The sequence below is a fragment of the Pseudophryne corroboree genome, unplaced genomic scaffold (assembly GCF_028390025.1).
Source record: "Pseudophryne corroboree isolate aPseCor3 unplaced genomic scaffold, aPseCor3.hap2 scaffold_1760, whole genome shotgun sequence".
Lineage (NCBI taxonomy): Eukaryota > Metazoa > Chordata > Amphibia > Anura > Myobatrachidae > Pseudophryne > Pseudophryne corroboree.
In genome coordinates, this window is record NW_026968398.1 from 32277 (window position 1) to 52164 (window position 19888).

Consider the following 19888-nt stretch of genomic DNA (forward strand, 5'->3'; position numbering starts at 1 on the left):
TTTATGTCATTAGTCATCGATTATAAACTGCTACCTTAATATTTAATATGATATTACAAAGGATGGAAGAAAGAAAGAAAAAACACAAACATGATTGTGCATTTAAGTTGTCAGCAAACATCTGCTTCGGTTCAAATGCACTGCATATCTTCCTTCAGTCAGCCAACAAAACAGCAATGGAAAAGATTAACATACTGTTGGTAAAGCAGTTGCATCAAATTGATTTTCTGCAATATAGCATGATAATCCATACTGACAGCTCTGGATAGTACCAGCACATTTCTTGCTGGACTTGGTAATGCAAAGAACACAGTAAACAGCTTCACTTTTTTTCAAAAATAAATTATTGACTATTAAAAACCTATCAGTCTTAAATAAGGACATCAGTAAGCACCACTGGCATAATGGATAAGGCACTGTTCTCCTAAGCCAGTGGTTGTGGGTTTAAGTCCCGTCTGAGTTGGAAGTCATTACAGCAAGTGTCTCATCACTAGAGTTTATATTTTATCCTTGCTTCAACTGTAAAACAGTCTTGCAGTGTTTAGCTTGTAAAAAATGACCACAGAAGCTAAAATATGACATTAATTAGGATAACATTGTTGTTGTTGTTTTTTAAACCTTTTCTATCACAGTGGACAGCTTATTCAAGTGCCATCTGGCATGCATGTTCCTTTGTTGCTCATCATTCATCACCAAAAATGATTTTCTTTTTCAATTCTTATGACTATACTGATTGTATTGAATAAAATCCACATCTAGCATAACCAATTAATGCTGCAAAGTGCTCCAGTGGCGCAATTGGTCAGCGCGTGGTACTTATAATACAGTATCTGTTGAGCAATGCCGAGGTTGTGAGTGAAAGCCTCTCCATGAGCAGCTTTGTATAATGTTTTTTTTTCCTTTTTTTATGTCATTAGTCATTGATTATAAACTGCTACCTTAATATTTAATATGATATTACAAAGGATGGAAGAAAGAAAGAAAGAAAAAACACAAACATGATTGTGCATTTAAGTTGTCAGCACACATCTGCTTTGGTTCAAATGCACTGCATATCTTCCTTCAGTCAGCCAACAAAACAGCAATGGAAAAGATTAACATACTGTTGGTAAAGCAGTTGCATCAAATTGATTTTCTGCAATATAGCATGATAATCCATACTGACAGCTCTGGATAGTACCAGCACATTTCTTGCTGGACTTGGTAATGCAAAGAACACAGTAAACAGCTTCACTTTTTTTCAAAAAATAAATAATTGACTATTAAAAACCTAACTGTCTTAAATAAGGACATCAGTAAGCACCACTGGCATAATGGATAAGGCACTGTTCTCCTAAGCCAGTGGTTGTAGGTTTAAGTCCCGTCTGAGTTGGAAGTCATTACAGCAAGTGTCTCATCACTAGAGTTGATATTTTATCCTTGCTTCTACTGTAAAACAGTCTTGCAGTGTTTAGCTTGTAAAAAATGACCACAGAAGCTAAAATATGACATTAATTATGATAACATTGTTGTTGTTGTTTTTTTAAACCTTTTCTATCACAGTGGACAGCTTATTCAAGTGCCATCTGGCATGCATGTTCCTTTGTTGCTCATCATTCATCACCAAAAATGATTTTCTTTTTCAATTCTTTTGACTGTACTGATTATATTGAATAAAATCCACATCTAGCATAACCAATTGATGCTGCAAAGTGCTCCAGTGGCGCAATTGGTCAGCGCGTGGTACTTATAATACAGTATCTGTTGAGCAATGCCGAGGTTGTGAGTTCAAGCCTCTCCTGGAGCAGCTTTGTATTATGTTTTTTTTTCCTTTTTTTATGTCATTAGTCATTGATTATAAACTGCTACCTTAATATTTAATATGATATTACAAAGGATGGAAGAAAGAAAGAAAAAACACAAACATGATTGTGCATTTAAGTTGTCAGCACACATCTGCTTTGGTTCAAATGCACTGCATATCTTCCTTCAGTCAGCCAACAAAACAGCAATGGAAAAGATTAACATACTGTTGGTAAAGCAGTTGCATCAAATTGATTTTCTGCAATATAGCATGATAATCCATACTGACAGCTCTGGATAGTACCAGCACATTTCTTGCTGGACTTGGTAATGCAAAGAACACAGTAAACAGCTTCACTTTTTTTCAAAAATAAATAATTGACTATTAAAAACCTATCAGTCTTAAATAAGGACATCAGTAAGCACCACTGGCATAATGGATAAGGCACTGTTCTCCTAAGCCAGTGGTTGTGGGTTTAAGTCCCGTCTGAGTTGGAAGTCATTACAGCAAGTGTCTCATCACTAGAGTTTATATTTTATCCTTGCTTCAACTGTAAAACAGTCTTGCAGTGTTTAGCTTGTAAAAAATGACCACAGAAGCTAAAATATGACATTCTAAAATATGACATTAATTATGATAACATTGTTGTTGTTGTTTTTTAAACCTTTTCTATCACAGTGGACAGCTTATTCAAGTGCCATCTGGCATGCATGTTCCTTTGTTGCTCATCATTCATCACCAAAAATGATTTTCTTTTTCAATTCTTATGACTGTACTGATTGTATTGAATAAAATCCACATCTAGCATAACCAATTAATGCTGCAAAGTGCTCCAGTGGCGCAATTGGTCAGCGCGTGGTACTTATAATACAGTATCTGTTGAGCAATGCCGAGGTTGTGAGTGAAAGCCTCTCCTGGAGGAGCTTTGTATAATGTTTTTTTTCCTTTTTTCATGTCATTAGTCATTGATTATAAACTGCTACCTTAATATTTAATATGATATTACAAAGGATGGAAGAAAGAAAGAAAACACACAAACATGATTGTGCATTTAAGTTGTCAGCACACATCTGCTTTGGTTCAAATGCACTGCATATCTTCCTTCAGTCAGCCAACAAAACAGCAATGGAAAAGATTAACATACTGTTGGTAAAGCAGTTGCATCAAATTGATTTTCTGCAATATAGCATGATAATCCATACTGACAGCTCTGGATAGTACCAGCACATTTCTTGCTGGACTTGGTAATGCAAAGAACACAGTAAACAGCTTCACTTTTTTTAAAAAATAAATAATTGACTATTAAAAACCTATCAGTCTTAAATAAGGACGTCAGTAAGCACCACTGGCATAATGGATAAGGCACTGTTCTCCTAAGCCAGTGGTTGTGGGTTTAAGTCCCGTCTGAGTTGGAAGTCATTACAGCAAGTGTCTCATCACTAGAGTTGATATTTTATCCTTGCTTCAACTGTAAAACAGTCTTGCAGTGTTTAGCTTGTAAAAAATGACCACAGAAGCTAAAATATGACATTAATTAGGATAACATTGTTGTTGTTGTTTTTTAAACCTTTTCTATCACAGTGGACAGCTTATTCAAGTGCCATCTGGCATGCATGTTCCTTTGTTGCTCATCATTCATCACCAAAAATGATTTTCTTTTTCAATTCTTATGACTGTACTGATTGTATTGAATAAAATCCACATCTAGCATAACCAATGAATGCTGCAAAGTGCTCCAGTGGCGCAATTGGTCAGCGCGCGGTACTTATAAGACAGTATCTGTTGAGCAATGCCGAGGTTGTGAGTTCAAGCCTCACTTGGAGCAGCTTTGTATAATTTTTTTCTTTCCTTTTTTTATGTCATTAGTCATTGATTATAAACTGCTACCTTAATATTTAATATGATATTACAAAGGATGGAAGAAAGAAAGAAAAAACACAAACATGATTGTGCATTTAAGTTGTCAGCACACATCTGCTTTGGTTCAAATGCACTGCATATCTTCCTTCAGTCAGCCAGCAAAACAGCAATGGAAAAGATTAACATACTGTTGGTAAAGCAGTTGCATCAAATTGATTTTCTGCAATATAGCATGATAATCCATACTGACAGCTCTGGATAGTACCAGCACATTTCTTGCTGGACTTGGTAATGCAAAGAACACAGTAAACAGCTTCACTTTTTCCTCAAAAATAAATAATTGACTATTAAAAACCTAACAGTCTTAAATAAGAACATCAGTAAGCACCACTGGCATAATGGATAAGTCACTGCCCTCCTAAGACAGGGGGTCCAAGTTCCATATGGGGTGGAAGTCATTACAGCAAGTGTCTCATCACTAGAATTGATATTTTATCCTTGCTTCGACTGTAAAACAGTCTTGCAGTGTTTAGCTTGCAAAAAATGACCACAGAAGCTAAAATATGACATTTATTATGATAACATTGTTGTTGTTTTTTTTAAACATTTTCTATCACCGTGGACATCTTATTTAAGTACCATCTGGCATGCATGTTCCTTTGTTGCTCATCATTCATCACCAAAAATGATTTTCTTTTTCAATTCTTATGACTGTACTGATTGCATTGAATAAAATCCACATCTAGCATAACCAATCAATGTTGCAAAGCGCTCCAGTGGCACAATTGGTCATCGCGCGGTACTTATAAGACAGTATCTGTTGAGCAATGCTGAGGTTGTGAGTTCAAGCCTCACCTGGAGCATCTTTGTATACTGTTTTTTTTTCCTTTTCTTATGTCATTAGTCATTGATTATAAACTTGTAGCCTTAATATTTAATATGATATTACAAAGGATGGAAGAAAGAAAGAAAACACACAAACATGATAGTGCATTTAAGTTGTCAGCACACATCTGCTTTGGTTCAAATGCACTGCATATCTTCCTTCAGTCAGCCAACAAAACAGCAATGGAAAAGAATAACATACTGTTGGTAAAGCAGTTGCATCAAATTGATTTTCTGCAATATAGCATGATAATCCATACTGACAGCTCTGGATAGTACCAGCACATTTCTTGCTGGACTTGGTAAAGCAAAGAACACAGTAAACAGCTTCATATTTTTTCAAAAAATAAATAATTGACTATTAAAAACCTATCAGTCTTAAACAAGGACATCAGTAAGCACCACTGGCATAATGGATAAGGCACTGTTCTCGTAAGCCAGTGGTTGTGGGTTTAAGTCCCATCTGAGTTGGAAGTCGTTACAGCAAGTGTCTCATCAGTAGAATTGATATTTTATCCTTGCTTCAACTGTAAAACAGTCTTGCAGTGTTTAGCTTGTAAAAAGTGACCACAGAAGCTAAAATATGACATTAATTATGATAACATTGTTGTTGTTGTTTTTTAAACCTTTTCTATCACTGTGGACTAAACCTTTTCTATCACTGTGGACAGCTTATTCAAGTGCCATCTGGCATGCATGTTCCTTTGTTGCTCATCATTCATCACCAAAAATGATTTTCTTTTTCAATTCTTATGACTGTACTGATTGTATTGAATAAAATCCACATCTAGCATAACCAGTTAAAGCTGCAAAGAGCTCCAGTGGCGCAATTGGTCATCTTGCGGTACTTATAAGACAGTATCTGTTGAGCAATGCCGAGGTTATGAGTTCAAGCCTCACCTGGAGCATCTTTGTATACTGTTTTTTTTTCCTTTTCTTATGTCATTAGTCATTGATTATAAACTGCTACCTTAATATTTAATATGATATTACAAAGGATGGAAGAAAGAAAGAAAAAACACAAACATGATTGTGCATTTAAGTTGTCAGCACACATCTGCTTTGGTTCAAATGCACTGCATATCTTCCTTCAGTCAGCCAACAAAACAGCAATGGAAAAGATTAACATACTGTTGGTAAAGCAGTTGCATCAAATTGATTTTCTGCAATATAGCATGATAATCCATACTGACAGCTCTAGATAGTACCAGCACATTTCTTGCTGGACTTGGTAATGCAAAGAACACAGTAAACAGCTTCACTTTTTTTCAAAAATAAATAATTGACTATTAAAAACCTATCAGTCTTAAATAAGGACATCAGTAAGCACCACTGGCATAATGGATAAGGCACTGTTCTCCTAAGCCAGTGGTGGTGGGTTTAAGTCCCGTCTGAGTTCGAAGTCATTACAGCAAGTGTCTCATCACTAGAGTTGATATTTTATCCTTGCTTCAACTGTAAAACAGTCTTGCAGTGTTTAGCTTGTAAAAAATGACCACAGAAGCTAAAATATGACATTTATTATGATAACATTGTTGTTGTTGTTGTTGTTGTTGTTGTTGTTGTTGTTGTTTTTTAAACCTTTTCTATCACCGTGGACAGCTTATTCAAGTGCCATCTGGCATGCATGTTCCTTTGTTGCTCATCATTCATCACCAAAAATGTTTTTCTTTTTCAATTCTTATGACTGTACTGATTGTATTGAATAAAATCCACATCTAGCATAACCAATTAATGCTGCAAAGTGCTCCAGTGGCGTAATTGGTCAGCGCGCGGTACTTATAAGACAGTATCTGTTGAGCAATGCCGATGTTGTGAGTTCAAGCCTCACTTGGAGCAGCTTTGAATAATGTTTTTTTTTTCCTTTTTTTATGTCATTAGTCATTGATTATAAACTGCTACCTTAATATTTAATATGATAATACAAAGGATGGAAGAAAGAAAGAAAAAACACAAACATGATTGTGCATTTAAGTTGTCAGCACACATCTGCTTTGGTTCAAATGCACTGCATATCTTCCTTCAGTCAGCCAACAAAACAGCAATGGAAAAGATTAACATACTGTTGGTAAAGCAGTTGCATCAAATTGATTTTCTGCAATATAGCATGATAATCCATACTTACAGCTCTGGATAGTACCAGCACATTTCTTGCTGGACTTGGTAATGCAAAGAACACAGTAAACAGCTTCACTTTTTTTCAAAAATAAATAATTGACTATTAAAAACCTAACAGTCTTAAATAAGGACATCAGTAAGCACCACTGGCATAATGGATAAGGCACTGTTCTCCTAAGCCAGTGGTAGTGGGTTTAAGTCCCGTCTGAGTTGGAAGTCATTACAGCAAGTATCTCATCACTAGAGTTGATATTTTATCCTTGCTTCAACTGTAAAACAGTCTTGCAGTGTTTAGCTTGTAAAAAATGACCACAGAAGCTAAAATATGACATTAATTAGGATAACATTGTTGTTGTTGTTGTTGTTGTTGTTGTTTTTTAAACCATTTCTATCACAGTGGACAGCTTATTCAAGTGCCATCTGGCATGCATGTTCCTTTGTTGCTCATCATTCATCACCAAAAATGATTTTCTTTTTCAATTCTTATGACTGTACTGATTGTATTGAATAAAATCCACATCTAGCATAACCAACTAATGCTGCAAAGTGCTCCAGTGGTGCAAATGGTCAGCGTGTGGTACTTATAATACAGTATCTGTTGAGTAATGCCGAGGTTGTGAGTTCAAGCCTCACCTAGAGCAGCTTTGTATAATGTTTTTTTTTCCTTTTTTTATGTCATTAGTCATTGATTATAAACTGCTACCTTAATATTTAATATGATATTACAAAGGATGGAAGAAAGAAAGAAAACACACAAACATGATTGTGCATTTAAGTTGTCAGCACACATCTGCTTTGGTTCAAATGCACTGCATATCTTCCTTCAGTCAGCCAACAAAACAGCAATGGAAAAGATTAACATACTGTTGGTAAAGCAGTTGCATCAAATAGATTTTCTGCAATATAGCATGATAATCCATACTGACAGCTCTGGATAGTACCAGCACATTTCTTGCTGGACTTGGTAATGCAAAGAACACAGTAAACAGCTTCACTTTTTTCAAAAATAAATAATTGACTATTAAAAACCTAACAGTCTTAAATAAGGACATCAGTAAGCACCACTGGCATAATGGATAAGGCACTGTTCTCCTAAGCCAGTGGTTGTGGGTTTAAGTCCCGTCTGAGTTGGAAGTCATTACAGCAAGTGTCTCATCACTAGAGTTTATATTTTATCCTTGCTTCAACTGTAAAACAGTCTTGCAGTGTTTAGCTTGTAACAAATGACCACAGAAGCTAAAATATGACATTAATTAGGATAACATTGTTGTTGTTGTTTTTTAAACCTTTTCTATCACAGTGGACAGCTTATTCAAGTGCCATCTGGCATGCATGTTCCTTTGTTGCTCATCATTCATCACCAAAAATGTTTTTCTTTTTCAATTCTTATGACTGTACTGATTGTATTGAATAAAATCCACATCTAGCATAACCAATTAATGCTGCAAAGTGCTCCAGTGGCGTAATTGGTCAGCGCGCGGTACTTATAAGACAGTATTTGTTGAGCAATGCCGATGTTGTGAGTTCAAGCCTCACTTGGAGCAGCTTTGAATAATGTTTTTTTTTTCCTTTTTTTATGTCATTAGTCATTGATTATAAACTGCTACCTTAATATTTAATATGATATTACAAAGGATGGAAGAAAGAAAGAAAAAACACAAACATGATTGTGCATTTAAGTTGTCAGCACACATCTGCTTTGGTTCAAATGCACTGCATATCTTCCTTCAGTCAGCCAACAAAACAGCAATGGAAAAGATTAACATACTGTTGGTAAAGCAGTTGCATCAAATTGATTTTCTGCAATATAGCATGATAATCCATACTGACAGCTCTGGATAGTACCAGCACATTTCTTGCTGGACTTGGTAATGCAAAGAACACAGTAAACAGCTTCACTTTTTCTTCAAAAATAAATAATTGACTATTAAAAACCTAACAGTCTTAAATAAGAACATCAGTAAGCACCACTGGCATAATGGATAAGTCACTGCCCTCCTAAGACAGGGGGTCCAAGTTCCATATGGGGTGGAAGTCATTACAGCAAGTGTCTCATCACTAGAATTGATATTTTATCCTTGCTTCGACTGTAAAACAGTCTTGCAGTGTTTAGCTTGCAAAAAATGACCACAGAAGCTAAAATATGACATTTATTATGATAACATTGTTGTTGTTTTTTTTAAACATTTTCTATCACCGTGGACATCTTATTTAAGTACCATCTGGCATGCATGTTCCTTTGTTGCTCATCATTCATCACCAAAAATGATTTTCTTTTTCAATTCTTATGACTGTACTGATTGCATTGAATAAAATCCACATCTAGCATAACCAAACAATGTTGCAAAGCGCTCCAGTGGCGCAGTTGGTCAGCACGCGGTACTTATAAGACAGTATCTGTTGAGCAATGCCGAGGTTGTGAGTTCAAGCCTCACCTGGAGCAGCTTTGTATACTGTTTTTTTTTCCTTTTCTTATGTCATTAGTCATTGATTATAAACTTGTAGCCTTAATATTTAATATGATATTACAAAGGATGGAAGAAAGAAAGAAAACACACAAACATGATTGTGCATTTAAGTTGTCAGCACACATCTGCTTTGGTTCAAATGCACTGCATATCTTCCTTCAGTCAGCCAACAAAACAGCAATGGAAAAGAATAACATACTGTTGGTAAAGCAGTTGCATCAAATTGATTTTCTGCAATATAGCATGATAATCCATACTGACAGCTCTGGATAGTACCAGCACATTTCTTGCTGGACTTGGTAATGCAAAGAACACAGTAAACAGCTTCAATTTTTTTTCAAAAATAAGTAATTGACTATTAAAACCCTATCAGTCTTAAATAAGGACATCAGTAAGCACCACTGGCATAATGGATAAGGCACTGTTCTCCTAAGCCAGTGGTTGTGGGTTTAAGTCCCGTCTGAGTTGGAAGTCATTACAGCAAGTGTCTCATCACTAGAGTTTATATTTTATCCTTGCTTCAACTGTAAAACAATCTTGCAATGTTTAGCTTGTAAAAAATGACCACAGAAGCTAAAATATGACATTAATTATGATAACATTGTTGTTGTTGTTTTTTAAACCTTTTCTATCACAGTGGACAGCTTATTCAAGTGCCATCTGGCATGCATGTTCCTTTGTTGCTCATCATTCATCACCAAAAATGATTTTCTTTTTCAATTCTTATGACTGTACTGATTGTATTGAATAAAATCCACATCTAGCATAACCAATTAATGCTGCAAAGTGCTCCAGTGGCGCAATTGCTCAGTGCGTGGTACTTATAATACAGTGTCTGTTGAGCAATGCCGCGGTTGTGAGTTCAAGCCTCACCTGGAGCAGCTTTGTATAATGTTTTTTTTTCCTTTTTTTATGTCATTAGTCATCGATTATAAACTGCTACCTTAATATTTAATATGATATTACAAAGGATGGAAGAAAGAAAGAAAAAACACAAACATGATTGTGCATTTAAGTTGTCAGCAAACATCTGCTTCGGTTCAAATGCACTGCATATCTTCCTTCAGTCAGCCAACAAAACAGCAATGGAAAAGATTAACATACTGTTGGTAAAGCAGTTGCATCAAATTGATTTTCTGCAATATAGCATGATAATCCATACTGACAGCTCTGGATAGTACCAGCACATTTCTTGCTGGACTTGGTAATGCAAAGAACACAGTAAACAGCTTCACTTTTTTTCAAAAATAAATTATTGACTATTAAAAACCTATCAGTCTTAAATAAGGACATCAGTAAGCACCACTGGCATAATGGATAAGGCACTGTTCTCCTAAGCCAGTGGTTGTGGGTTTAAGTCCCGTCTGAGTTGGAAGTCATTACAGCAAGTGTCTCATCACTAGAGTTTATATTTTATCCTTGCTTCAACTGTAAAACAGTCTTGCAGTGTTTAGCTTGTAAAAAATGACCACAGAAGCTAAAATATGACATTAATTAGGATAACATTGTTGTTGTTGTTTTTTAAACCTTTTCTATCACAGTGGACAGCTTATTCAAGTGCCATCTGGCATGCATGTTCCTTTGTTGCTCATCATTCATCACCAAAAATGATTTTCTTTTTCAATTCTTATGACTGTACTGATTGTATTGAATAAAATCCACATCTAGCATAACCAATTAATGCTGCAAAGTGCTCCAGTGGCGCAATTGGTCAGCGCGTGGTACTTATAATACAGTATCTGTTGAGCAATGCCGAGGTTGTGAGTGAAAGCCTCTCCATGAGCAGCTTTGTATAATGTTTTTTTTTCCTTTTTTTATGTCATTAGTCATTGATTATAAACTGCTACCTTAATATTTAATATGATATTACAAAGGATGGAAGAAAGAAAGAAAGAAAAAACACAAACATGATTGTGCATTTAAGTTGTCAGCACACATCTGCTTTGGTTCAAATGCACTGCATATCTTCCTTCAGTCAGCCAACAAAACAGCAATGGAAAAGATTAACATACTGTTGGTAAAGCAGTTGCATCAAATTGATTTTCTGCAATATAGCATGATAATCCATACTGACAGCTCTGGATAGTACCAGCACATTTCTTGCTGGACTTGGTAATGCAAAGAACACAGTAAACAGCTTCACTTTTTTTCAAAAAATAAATAATTGACTATTAAAAACCTAACTGTCTTAAATAAGGACATCAGTAAGCACCACTGGCATAATGGATAAGGCACTGTTCTCCTAAGCCAGTGGTTGTAGGTTTAAGTCCCGTCTGAGTTGGAAGTCATTACAGCAAGTGTCTCATCACTAGAGTTGATATTTTATCCTTGCTTCTACTGTAAAACAGTCTTGCAGTGTTTAGCTTGTAAAAAATGACCACAGAAGCTAAAATATGACATTAATTATGATAACATTGTTGTTGTTGTTTTTTTAAACCTTTTCTATCACAGTGGACAGCTTATTCAAGTGCCATCTGGCATGCATGTTCCTTTGTTGCTCATCATTCATCACCAAAAATGATTTTCTTTTTCAATTCTTTTGACTGTACTGATTATATTGAATAAAATCCACATCTAGCATAACCAATTGATGCTGCAAAGTGCTCCAGTGGCGCAATTGGTCAGCGCGTGGTACTTATAATACAGTATCTGTTGAGCAATGCCGAGGTTGTGAGTTCAAGCCTCTCCTGGAGCAGCTTTGTATTATGTTTTTTTTTCCTTTTTTTATGTCATTAGTCATTGATTATAAACTGCTACCTTAATATTTAATATGATATTACAAAGGATGGAAGAAAGAAAGAAAAAACACAAACATGATTGTGCATTTAAGTTGTCAGCACACATCTGCTTTGGTTCAAATGCACTGCATATCTTCCTTCAGTCAGCCAAGAAAACAGCAATGGAAAAGATTAACATACTGTTGGTAAAGCAGTTGCATCAAATTGATTTTCTGCAATATAGCATGATAATCCATACTGACAGCTCTGGATAGTACCAGCACATTTCTTGCTGGACTTGGTAATGCAAAGAACACAGTAAACAGCTTCACTTTTTTTCAAAAATAAATAATTGACTATTAAAAACCTATCAGTCTTAAATAAGGACATCAGTAAGCACCACTGGCATAATGGATAAGGCACTGTTCTCCTAAGCCAGTGGTTGTGGGTTTAAGTCCCGTCTGAGTTGGAAGTCATTACAGCAAGTGTCTCATCACTAGAGTTTATATTTTATCCTTGCTTCAACTGTAAAACAGTCTTGCAGTGTTTAGCTTGTAAAAAATGACCACAGAAGCTAAAATATGACATTCTAAAATATGACATTAATTATGATAACATTGTTGTTGTTGTTTTTTAAACCTTTTCTATCACAGTGGACAGCTTATTCAAGTGCCATCTGGCATGCATGTTCCTTTGTTGCTCATCATTCATCACCAAAAATGATTTTCTTTTTCAATTCTTATGACTGTACTGATTGTATTGAATAAAATCCACATCTAGCATAACCAATTAATGCTGCAAAGTGCTCCAGTGGCGCAATTGGTCAGCGCGTGGTACTTATAATACAGTATCTGTTGAGCAATGCCGAGGTTGTGAGTGAAAGCCTCTCCTGGAGGAGCTTTGTATAATGTTTTTTTTCCTTTTTTCATGTCATTAGTCATTGATTATAAACTGCTACCTTAATATTTAATATGATATTACAAAGGATGGAAGAAAGAAAGAAAACACACAAACATGATTGTGCATTTAAGTTGTCAGCACACATCTGCTTTGGTTCAAATGCACTGCATATCTTCCTTCAGTCAGCCAACAAAACAGCAATGGAAAAGATTAACATACTGTTGGTAAAGCAGTTGCATCAAATTGATTTTCTGCAATATAGCATGATAATCCATACTGACAGCTCTGGATAGTACCAGCACATTTCTTGCTGGACTTGGTAATGCAAAGAACACAGTAAACAGCTTCACTTTTTTAAAAAAATAAATAATTGACTATTAAAAACCTATCAGTCTTAAATAAGGACGTCAGTAAGCACCACTGGCATAATGGATAAGGCACTGTTCTCCTAAGCCAGTGGTTGTGGGTTTAAGTCCCGTCTGAGTTGGAAGTCATTACAGCAAGTGTCTCATCACTAGAGTTGATATTTTATCCTTGCTTCAACTGTAAAACAGTCTTGCAGTGTTTAGCTTGTAAAAAATGACCACAGAAGCTAAAATATGACATTAATTAGGATAACATTGTTGTTGTTGTTTTTTAAACCTTTTCTATCACAGTGGACAGCTTATTCAAGTGCCATCTGGCATGCATGTTCCTTTGTTGCTCATCATTCATCACCAAAAATGATTTTCTTTTTCAATTCTTATGACTGTACTGATTGTATTGAATAAAATCCACATCTAGCATAACCAATGAATGCTGCAAAGTGCTCCAGTGGCGCAATTGGTCAGCGCGCGGTACTTATAAGACAGTATCTGTTGAGCAATGCCGAGGTTGTGAGTTCAAGCCTCACTTGGAGCAGCTTTGTATAATTTTTTTCTTTCCTTTTTTTATGTCATTAGTCATTGATTATAAACTGCTACCTTAATATTTAATATGATATTACAAAGGATGGAAGAAAGAAAGAAAAAACACAAACATGATTGTGCATTTAAGTTGTCAGCACACATCTGCTTTGGTTCAAATGCACTGCATATCTTCCTTCAGTCAGCCAACAAAACAGCAATGGAAAAGAATAACATACTGTTGGTAAAGCAGTTGCATCAAATTGATTTTCTGCAATATAGCATGATAATCCATACTGACAGCTCTGGATAGTACCAGCACATTTCTTGCTGGACTTGGTAATGCAAAGAACACAGTAAACAGCTTCACTTTTTCCTCAAAAATAAATAATTGACTATTAAAAACCTAACAGTCTTAAATAAGAACATCAGTAAGCACCACTGGCATAATGGATAAGTCACTGCCCTCCTAAGACAGGGGGTCCAAGTTCCATATGGGGTGGAAGTCATTACAGCAAGTGTCTCATCACTAGAATTGATATTTTATCCTTGCTTCGACTGTAAAACAGTCTTGCAGTGTTTAGCTTGCAAAAAATGACCACAGAAGCTAAAATATGACATTTATTATGATAACATTGTTGTTGTTTTTTTTAAACATTTTCTATCACCGTGGACATCTTATTTAAGTACCATCTGGCATGCATGTTCCTTTGTTGCTCATCATTCATCACCAAAAATGATTTTCTTTTTCAATTCTTATGACTGTACTGATTGCATTGAATAAAATCCACATCTAGCATAACCAATCAATGTTGCAAAGCGCTCCAGTGGCACAATTGGTCATCGCGCGGTACTTATAAGACAGTATCTGTTGAGCAATGCTGAGGTTGTGAGTTCAAGCCTCACCTGGAGCATCTTTGTATACTGTTTTTTTTTCCTTTTCTTATGTCATTAGTCATTGATTATAAACTTGTAGCCTTAATATTTAATATGATATTACAAAGGATGGAAGAAAGAAAGAAAACACACAAACATGATTGTGCATTTAAGTTGTCAGCACACATCTGCTTTGGTTCAAATGCACTGCATATCTTCCTTCAGTCAGCCAACAAAACAGCAATGGAAAAGAATAACATACTGTTGGTAAAGCAGTTGCATCAAATTGATTTTCTGCAATATAGCATGATAATCCATACTGACAGCTCTGGATAGTACCAGCACATTTCTTGCTGGACTTGGTAAAGCAAAGAACACAGTAAACAGCTTCATATTTTTTCAAAAAATAAATAATTGACTATTAAAAACCTATCAGTCTTAAACAAGGACATCAGTAAGCACCACTGGCATAATGGATAAGGCACTGTTCTCGTAAGCCAGTGGTTGTGGGTTTAAGTCCCATCTGAGTTGGAAGTCGTTACAGCAAGTGTCTCATCAGTAGAATTGATATTTTATCCTTGCTTCAACTGTAAAACAGTCTTGCAGTGTTTAGCTTGTAAAAAGTGACCACAGAAGCTAAAATATGACATTAATTATGATAACATTGTTGTTGTTGTTTTTTAAACCTTTTCTATCACTGTGGACTAAACCTTTTCTATCACTGTGGACAGCTTATTCAAGTGCCATCTGGCATGCATGTTCCTTTGTTGCTCATCATTCATCACCAAAAATGATTTTCTTTTTCAATTCTTATGACTGTACTGATTGTATTGAATAAAATCCACATCTAGCATAACCAGTTAAAGCTGCAAAGAGCTCCAGTGGCGCAATTGGTCATCTTGCGGTACTTATAAGACAGTATCTGTTGAGCAATGCCGAGGTTATGAGTTCAAGCCTCACCTGGAGCATCTTTGTATACTGTTTTTTTTCATTTTCTTATGTCATTAGTCATTGATTATAAACTGCTACCTTAATATTTAATATGATATTACAAAGGATGGAAGAAAGAAAGAAAAAACACAAACATGATTGTGCATTTAAGTTGTCAGCACACATCTGCTTTGGTTCAAATGCACTGCATATCTTCCTTCAGTCAGCCAACAAAACAGCAATGGAAAAGATTAACATACTGTTGGTAAAGCAGTTGCATCAAATTGATTTTCTGCAATATAGCATGATAATCCATACTGACAGCTCTAGATAGTACCAGCACATTTCTTGCTGGACTTGGTAATGCAAAGAACACAGTAAACAGCTTCACTTTTTTTCAAAAATAAATAATTGACTATTAAAAACCTATCAGTCTTAAATAAGGACATCAGTAAGCACCACTGGCATAATGGATAAGGCACTGTTCTCCTAAGCCAGTGGTGGTGGGTTTAAGTCCCGTCTGAGTTCGAAGTCATTACAGCAAGTGTCTCATCACTAGAGTTGATATTTTATCCTTGCTTCAACTGTAAAACAGTCTTGCAGTGTTTAGCTTGTAAAAAATGACCACAGAAGCTAAAATATGACATTTATTATGATAACATTGTTGTTGTTGTTGTTGTTGTTGTTGTTGTTGTTGTTTTTTAAACCTTTTCTATCACCGTGGACAGCTTATTCAAGTGCCATCTGGCATGCATGTTCCTTTGTTGCTCATCATTCATCACCGAAAATGATTTTCTTTTTCAATTCTTATGAATGTACTGATTGTATTGAATAAAATCCACATCTAGCATAACCAATTAATGCTGCAAAGTGCTCCAGTGGCGCAATTGGTCAGCGCGCGAAACTTATAAGACAGTATCTGTTGAGCAATGCCAAGGTTGAGAGTTCAAGCCTCACCTGGAGCATCTTTGTATAATGTTTTTTTTCCTTTACTTATGTCATTAGTCATTGATTATAAACTGCTACCTTAGTATTTAATATGATATTACAAAGGATGGAAGAAAGAAAGAAAAAACACAAACATGATTGTGCATTTAAGTTGTCAGCACACATCTGCTTTGGTTCAAATGCACTGCATATCTTCCTTCAGTCAGCCAACAAAACAGCAATGGAAAAGATTAATATACTGTTGGTAAAGCAGATGCATCAAATTGATTTTCTGCAATATAGCATGATAATCCATACTGACAGCTCTGGATTGTACCAGCACATTTCTTGCTGGACTTGGTAATGCAAAGAACACAGTAAACAGCTTCACTTTTTTTCAAAAATAAATAATTGACTATTAAAAACCTATCAGTCTTAAATAATGACATCAGTAAGCACCACTGGCATAATGGATAAGGCACTGTTCTCCTAAGCCAGTGGTTGTGGGTTTAAGTCCCGTCTGAGTTGGAAGTCATTACAGCAAGTGTCTCATCACTAGAGTTGATATTTTATCTTTGCTTCAACTGTAAAACAGTCTTGCAGTGTTTAGCTTGTAAAAAATGACCACATAAGCTAAAATATGACATTTATTATGATAACATTGTTGTTTTTGTTTTTTAAACCTTTTCTATCACCGTGGACAGCTTATTCAAGTGCCATCTGGCATGCATGTTCCTTTGTTGCTCATAATTCATCACTGAAAATTATTTTCTTTTTCAATTCTTATGAATGTACTGATTGTATTGAATAAAATCCACATCTAGCATAACCAATTAATGCTGCAAAGTGCTCCAGTGGCGCAATTGGTCAGCGCGCGGTACTTATAAGACAGTATCTGTTGAGCAATGCTGAGGTGGTGAGTTCAACCCTTACTTGGAGCAGCTTTGTATAATGTTTTTTTTTCCTTTTTTTATGTCATTAGTCATTGATTATAAACTGCTAGCTTAATATTTAATATGATATTACAAAGGATGGAAGAAAGAAAGAAAAAACACAAACATGATTGTGCATTTAAGTTGTCAGCACACATCTGCTTTGGTTCAAATGCACTGCATATCTTCCTTCAGTCAGCCAACAAAACAGCAATGGAAAAGATTAATATATTGTTGGTAAAGCAGTTGCATCAAATTGATTTTCTGCAATATAGCATGATAATCCATACTGACAGCTCTGGATAGTACCAGCACATTTCTTGCTGGACTTGGTAATGCAAAGAACACAGTAAACAGCTTCACTTTTTTTCAAAAATAAATAATTGACTATTAAAAACCTATCAGTCTTAAATAATGACATCAGTAAGCACCACTGGCATAATGGATAAGGCACTGTTCTCCTAAGCCAGTGGTTGTGGGTTTAAGTCCCGTCTGAGTTGGAAGTCATTACAGCAAGTGTCTCATCACTAGAGTTGATATTTTATCTTTGCTTCAACTGTAAAACAGTCTTGCAGTGTTTAGCTTGTAAAAAATGACCACATAAGCTAAAATATGACATTTATTATGATAACATTGTTGTTGTTGTTTTTTAAACCTTTTCTATCACCGTGGACAGCTTATTCAAGTGCCATCTGGCATGCATGTTCCTTTGTTGCTCATCATTCATCACTGAAAATTATTTTCTTTTTCAATTCTTATGAATGTACTGATTGTATTGAATAAAATCCACATCTAGCATAACCAATTAATGCTGCAAAGTGCTCCAGTGGCGCAATTGGTCAGCGCGCGGTACTTATAAGACAGTATCTGTTGAGCAATGCCGAGGTGGTGAGTTCAATCCTCACTTGGAGCAGCTTTATATAATGTTATTTTTTTCCTTTTTTTATGTCATTAGTCATTGATTATAAACTGCTACCTTAATATTTAATATGATATTACAAAGGATGGAAGAAAGAAAGAAAAAACACAAACATGATTGTGCATTTAAGTTGTCAGCACACATCTGCTTTGGTTCAAATGCACTGCATATCTTCCTTCAGTCAGCCAACAAAACAGCAATGGAAAAGATTAATATACTGTTGGTAAAGCAGTTGCATCAAATTGATTTTCTGCAATATAGCATGATAATCCATACTGACAGCTCTGGATAGTACCAGCACATTTCTTGCTGGACTTGGTAATGCAAAGAACACAGTAAACAGCTTCACTTTTTTCCAAAAATAAATAATTGACTATTAAAAACCTATCAGTCTTAAATAATGACATCAGTAAGCACCACTGGCATAATGGATAAGGCACTGTTCTCCTAAGCCAGTGGTTGTGGGTTTAAGTCCCGTCTGATTTGGAAGTCATTACAGCAAGTGTCTCATCACTAGAGTTGATATTTTATCTTTGCTTCAACTGTAAAACAGTCTTGCAGTGTTTAGCTTGTAAAAAATGACCACATAAGCTAAAATATGACATTTATTATGATAACATTGTTGTTGTTGTTTTTTAAACCTTTTCTATCACCGTGGACAGCTTATTTAAGTGCCATCTGGCATGCATGTTCCTTTGTTGCTCATCATTCATCACTGAAAATGATTTTCTTTTTCAATTCTTATGAATGTACTGATTGTATTGAATAAAATCCACATCTAGCATAACCAAATAATGCTGCGAAGTGCTCCAGTGGCGCAATTGGTCAGCGCGCAGTACTTATAAGACAGTATCTGTTGAGCAATGCCAAGGTGGTGAGTTCAATCCTCACTTGGAGCAGCTTTGTACAATGTTTTTTTTTTCCTTTTTTTATGTCATTAGTCATTGATTATAAACTGCTACCTTAATATTTAATATGATATTACAAAGGATGGAAGAAAGAAAGAAAAAACACAAACATGATTGTGCATTTAAGTTGTCAGCACACATCTGCTTTGGTTCAAATGCACTGCATATCTTCCTTCAGTCAGCCAACAAAACAGCAATGGAAAAGATTAATATACTGTTGGTAAAGCAGTTGCATCAAATTGATTTTCTGCAATATAGCATGATAATCCATACTGACAGCTCTGGATAGTACCAGCACATTTCTTGCTGGACTTGGTAATGCAAAGAACACAGTAAACAGCTTCACTTTTTTTCAAAAATAAATAATTGACTATTAAAAACCTATCAGTCTTAAATAATGACATCAGTAAGCACCACTGGCATAATGGATAAGGCACTGTTCTCCTAAGCCAGTGGTTGTGGGTTTAAGTCCCGTCTGAGTTGGAAGTCATTACAGCAAGTGTCTCATCACTAGAGTTGATATTTTATCTTTGCTTCAACTGTAAAACTGTCTTGCAGTGTTTAGCTTGTAAAAAATGACCACATAAGCTAAAATATGACATTTATTATGATAACATTGTTGTTGTTGTTTTTTAAACCTTTTCTATCACCGTGGACAGCTTATTCTAGTGCCATCTGGCATGCATGTTCCTTTGTTGCTCATCATTCATCACTGAAAATGATTTTCTTTTTCAATTCTTATGAATGTACTGATTGTATTGAATAAAATCCACATCTAGCA

At 35.5% G+C, this 19888-nt stretch overlaps 6 non-coding genes across 6 annotated transcripts; all 6 read left to right on the forward strand.

Annotated features, from left to right (window-relative positions):
- The first annotated feature begins 1693 nt into the window (after positions 1-1693).
- On the forward strand, positions 1694-1786 carry TRNAI-UAU (transfer RNA isoleucine (anticodon UAU)). The gene is given in 2 exon segments: positions 1694-1731; positions 1751-1786. It is a non-coding gene; the product is annotated as a tRNA-Ile (tRNA).
- A 1729-nt stretch (positions 1787-3515) lies between these two features.
- TRNAI-UAU (transfer RNA isoleucine (anticodon UAU)) lies at positions 3516-3608 on the forward strand. The gene is given in 2 exon segments: positions 3516-3553; positions 3573-3608. It is a non-coding gene; the product is annotated as a tRNA-Ile (tRNA).
- Positions 3609-8996: 5388 nt separating this feature from the next.
- Positions 8997-9089, forward strand: TRNAI-UAU (transfer RNA isoleucine (anticodon UAU)). Its single transcript is given in 2 exon segments — positions 8997-9034; positions 9054-9089. It is a non-coding gene; the product is annotated as a tRNA-Ile (tRNA).
- Positions 9090-11716: 2627 nt separating this feature from the next.
- Positions 11717-11809, forward strand: TRNAI-UAU (transfer RNA isoleucine (anticodon UAU)). The gene is given in 2 exon segments: positions 11717-11754; positions 11774-11809. It is a non-coding gene; the product is annotated as a tRNA-Ile (tRNA).
- A 1729-nt stretch (positions 11810-13538) lies between these two features.
- TRNAI-UAU (transfer RNA isoleucine (anticodon UAU)) lies at positions 13539-13631 on the forward strand. Its single transcript is given in 2 exon segments — positions 13539-13576; positions 13596-13631. It is a non-coding gene; the product is annotated as a tRNA-Ile (tRNA).
- A 4469-nt stretch (positions 13632-18100) lies between these two features.
- Positions 18101-18193, forward strand: TRNAI-UAU (transfer RNA isoleucine (anticodon UAU)). The gene is given in 2 exon segments: positions 18101-18138; positions 18158-18193. It is a non-coding gene; the product is annotated as a tRNA-Ile (tRNA).
- Positions 18194-19888: the final 1695 nt, after the last annotated feature.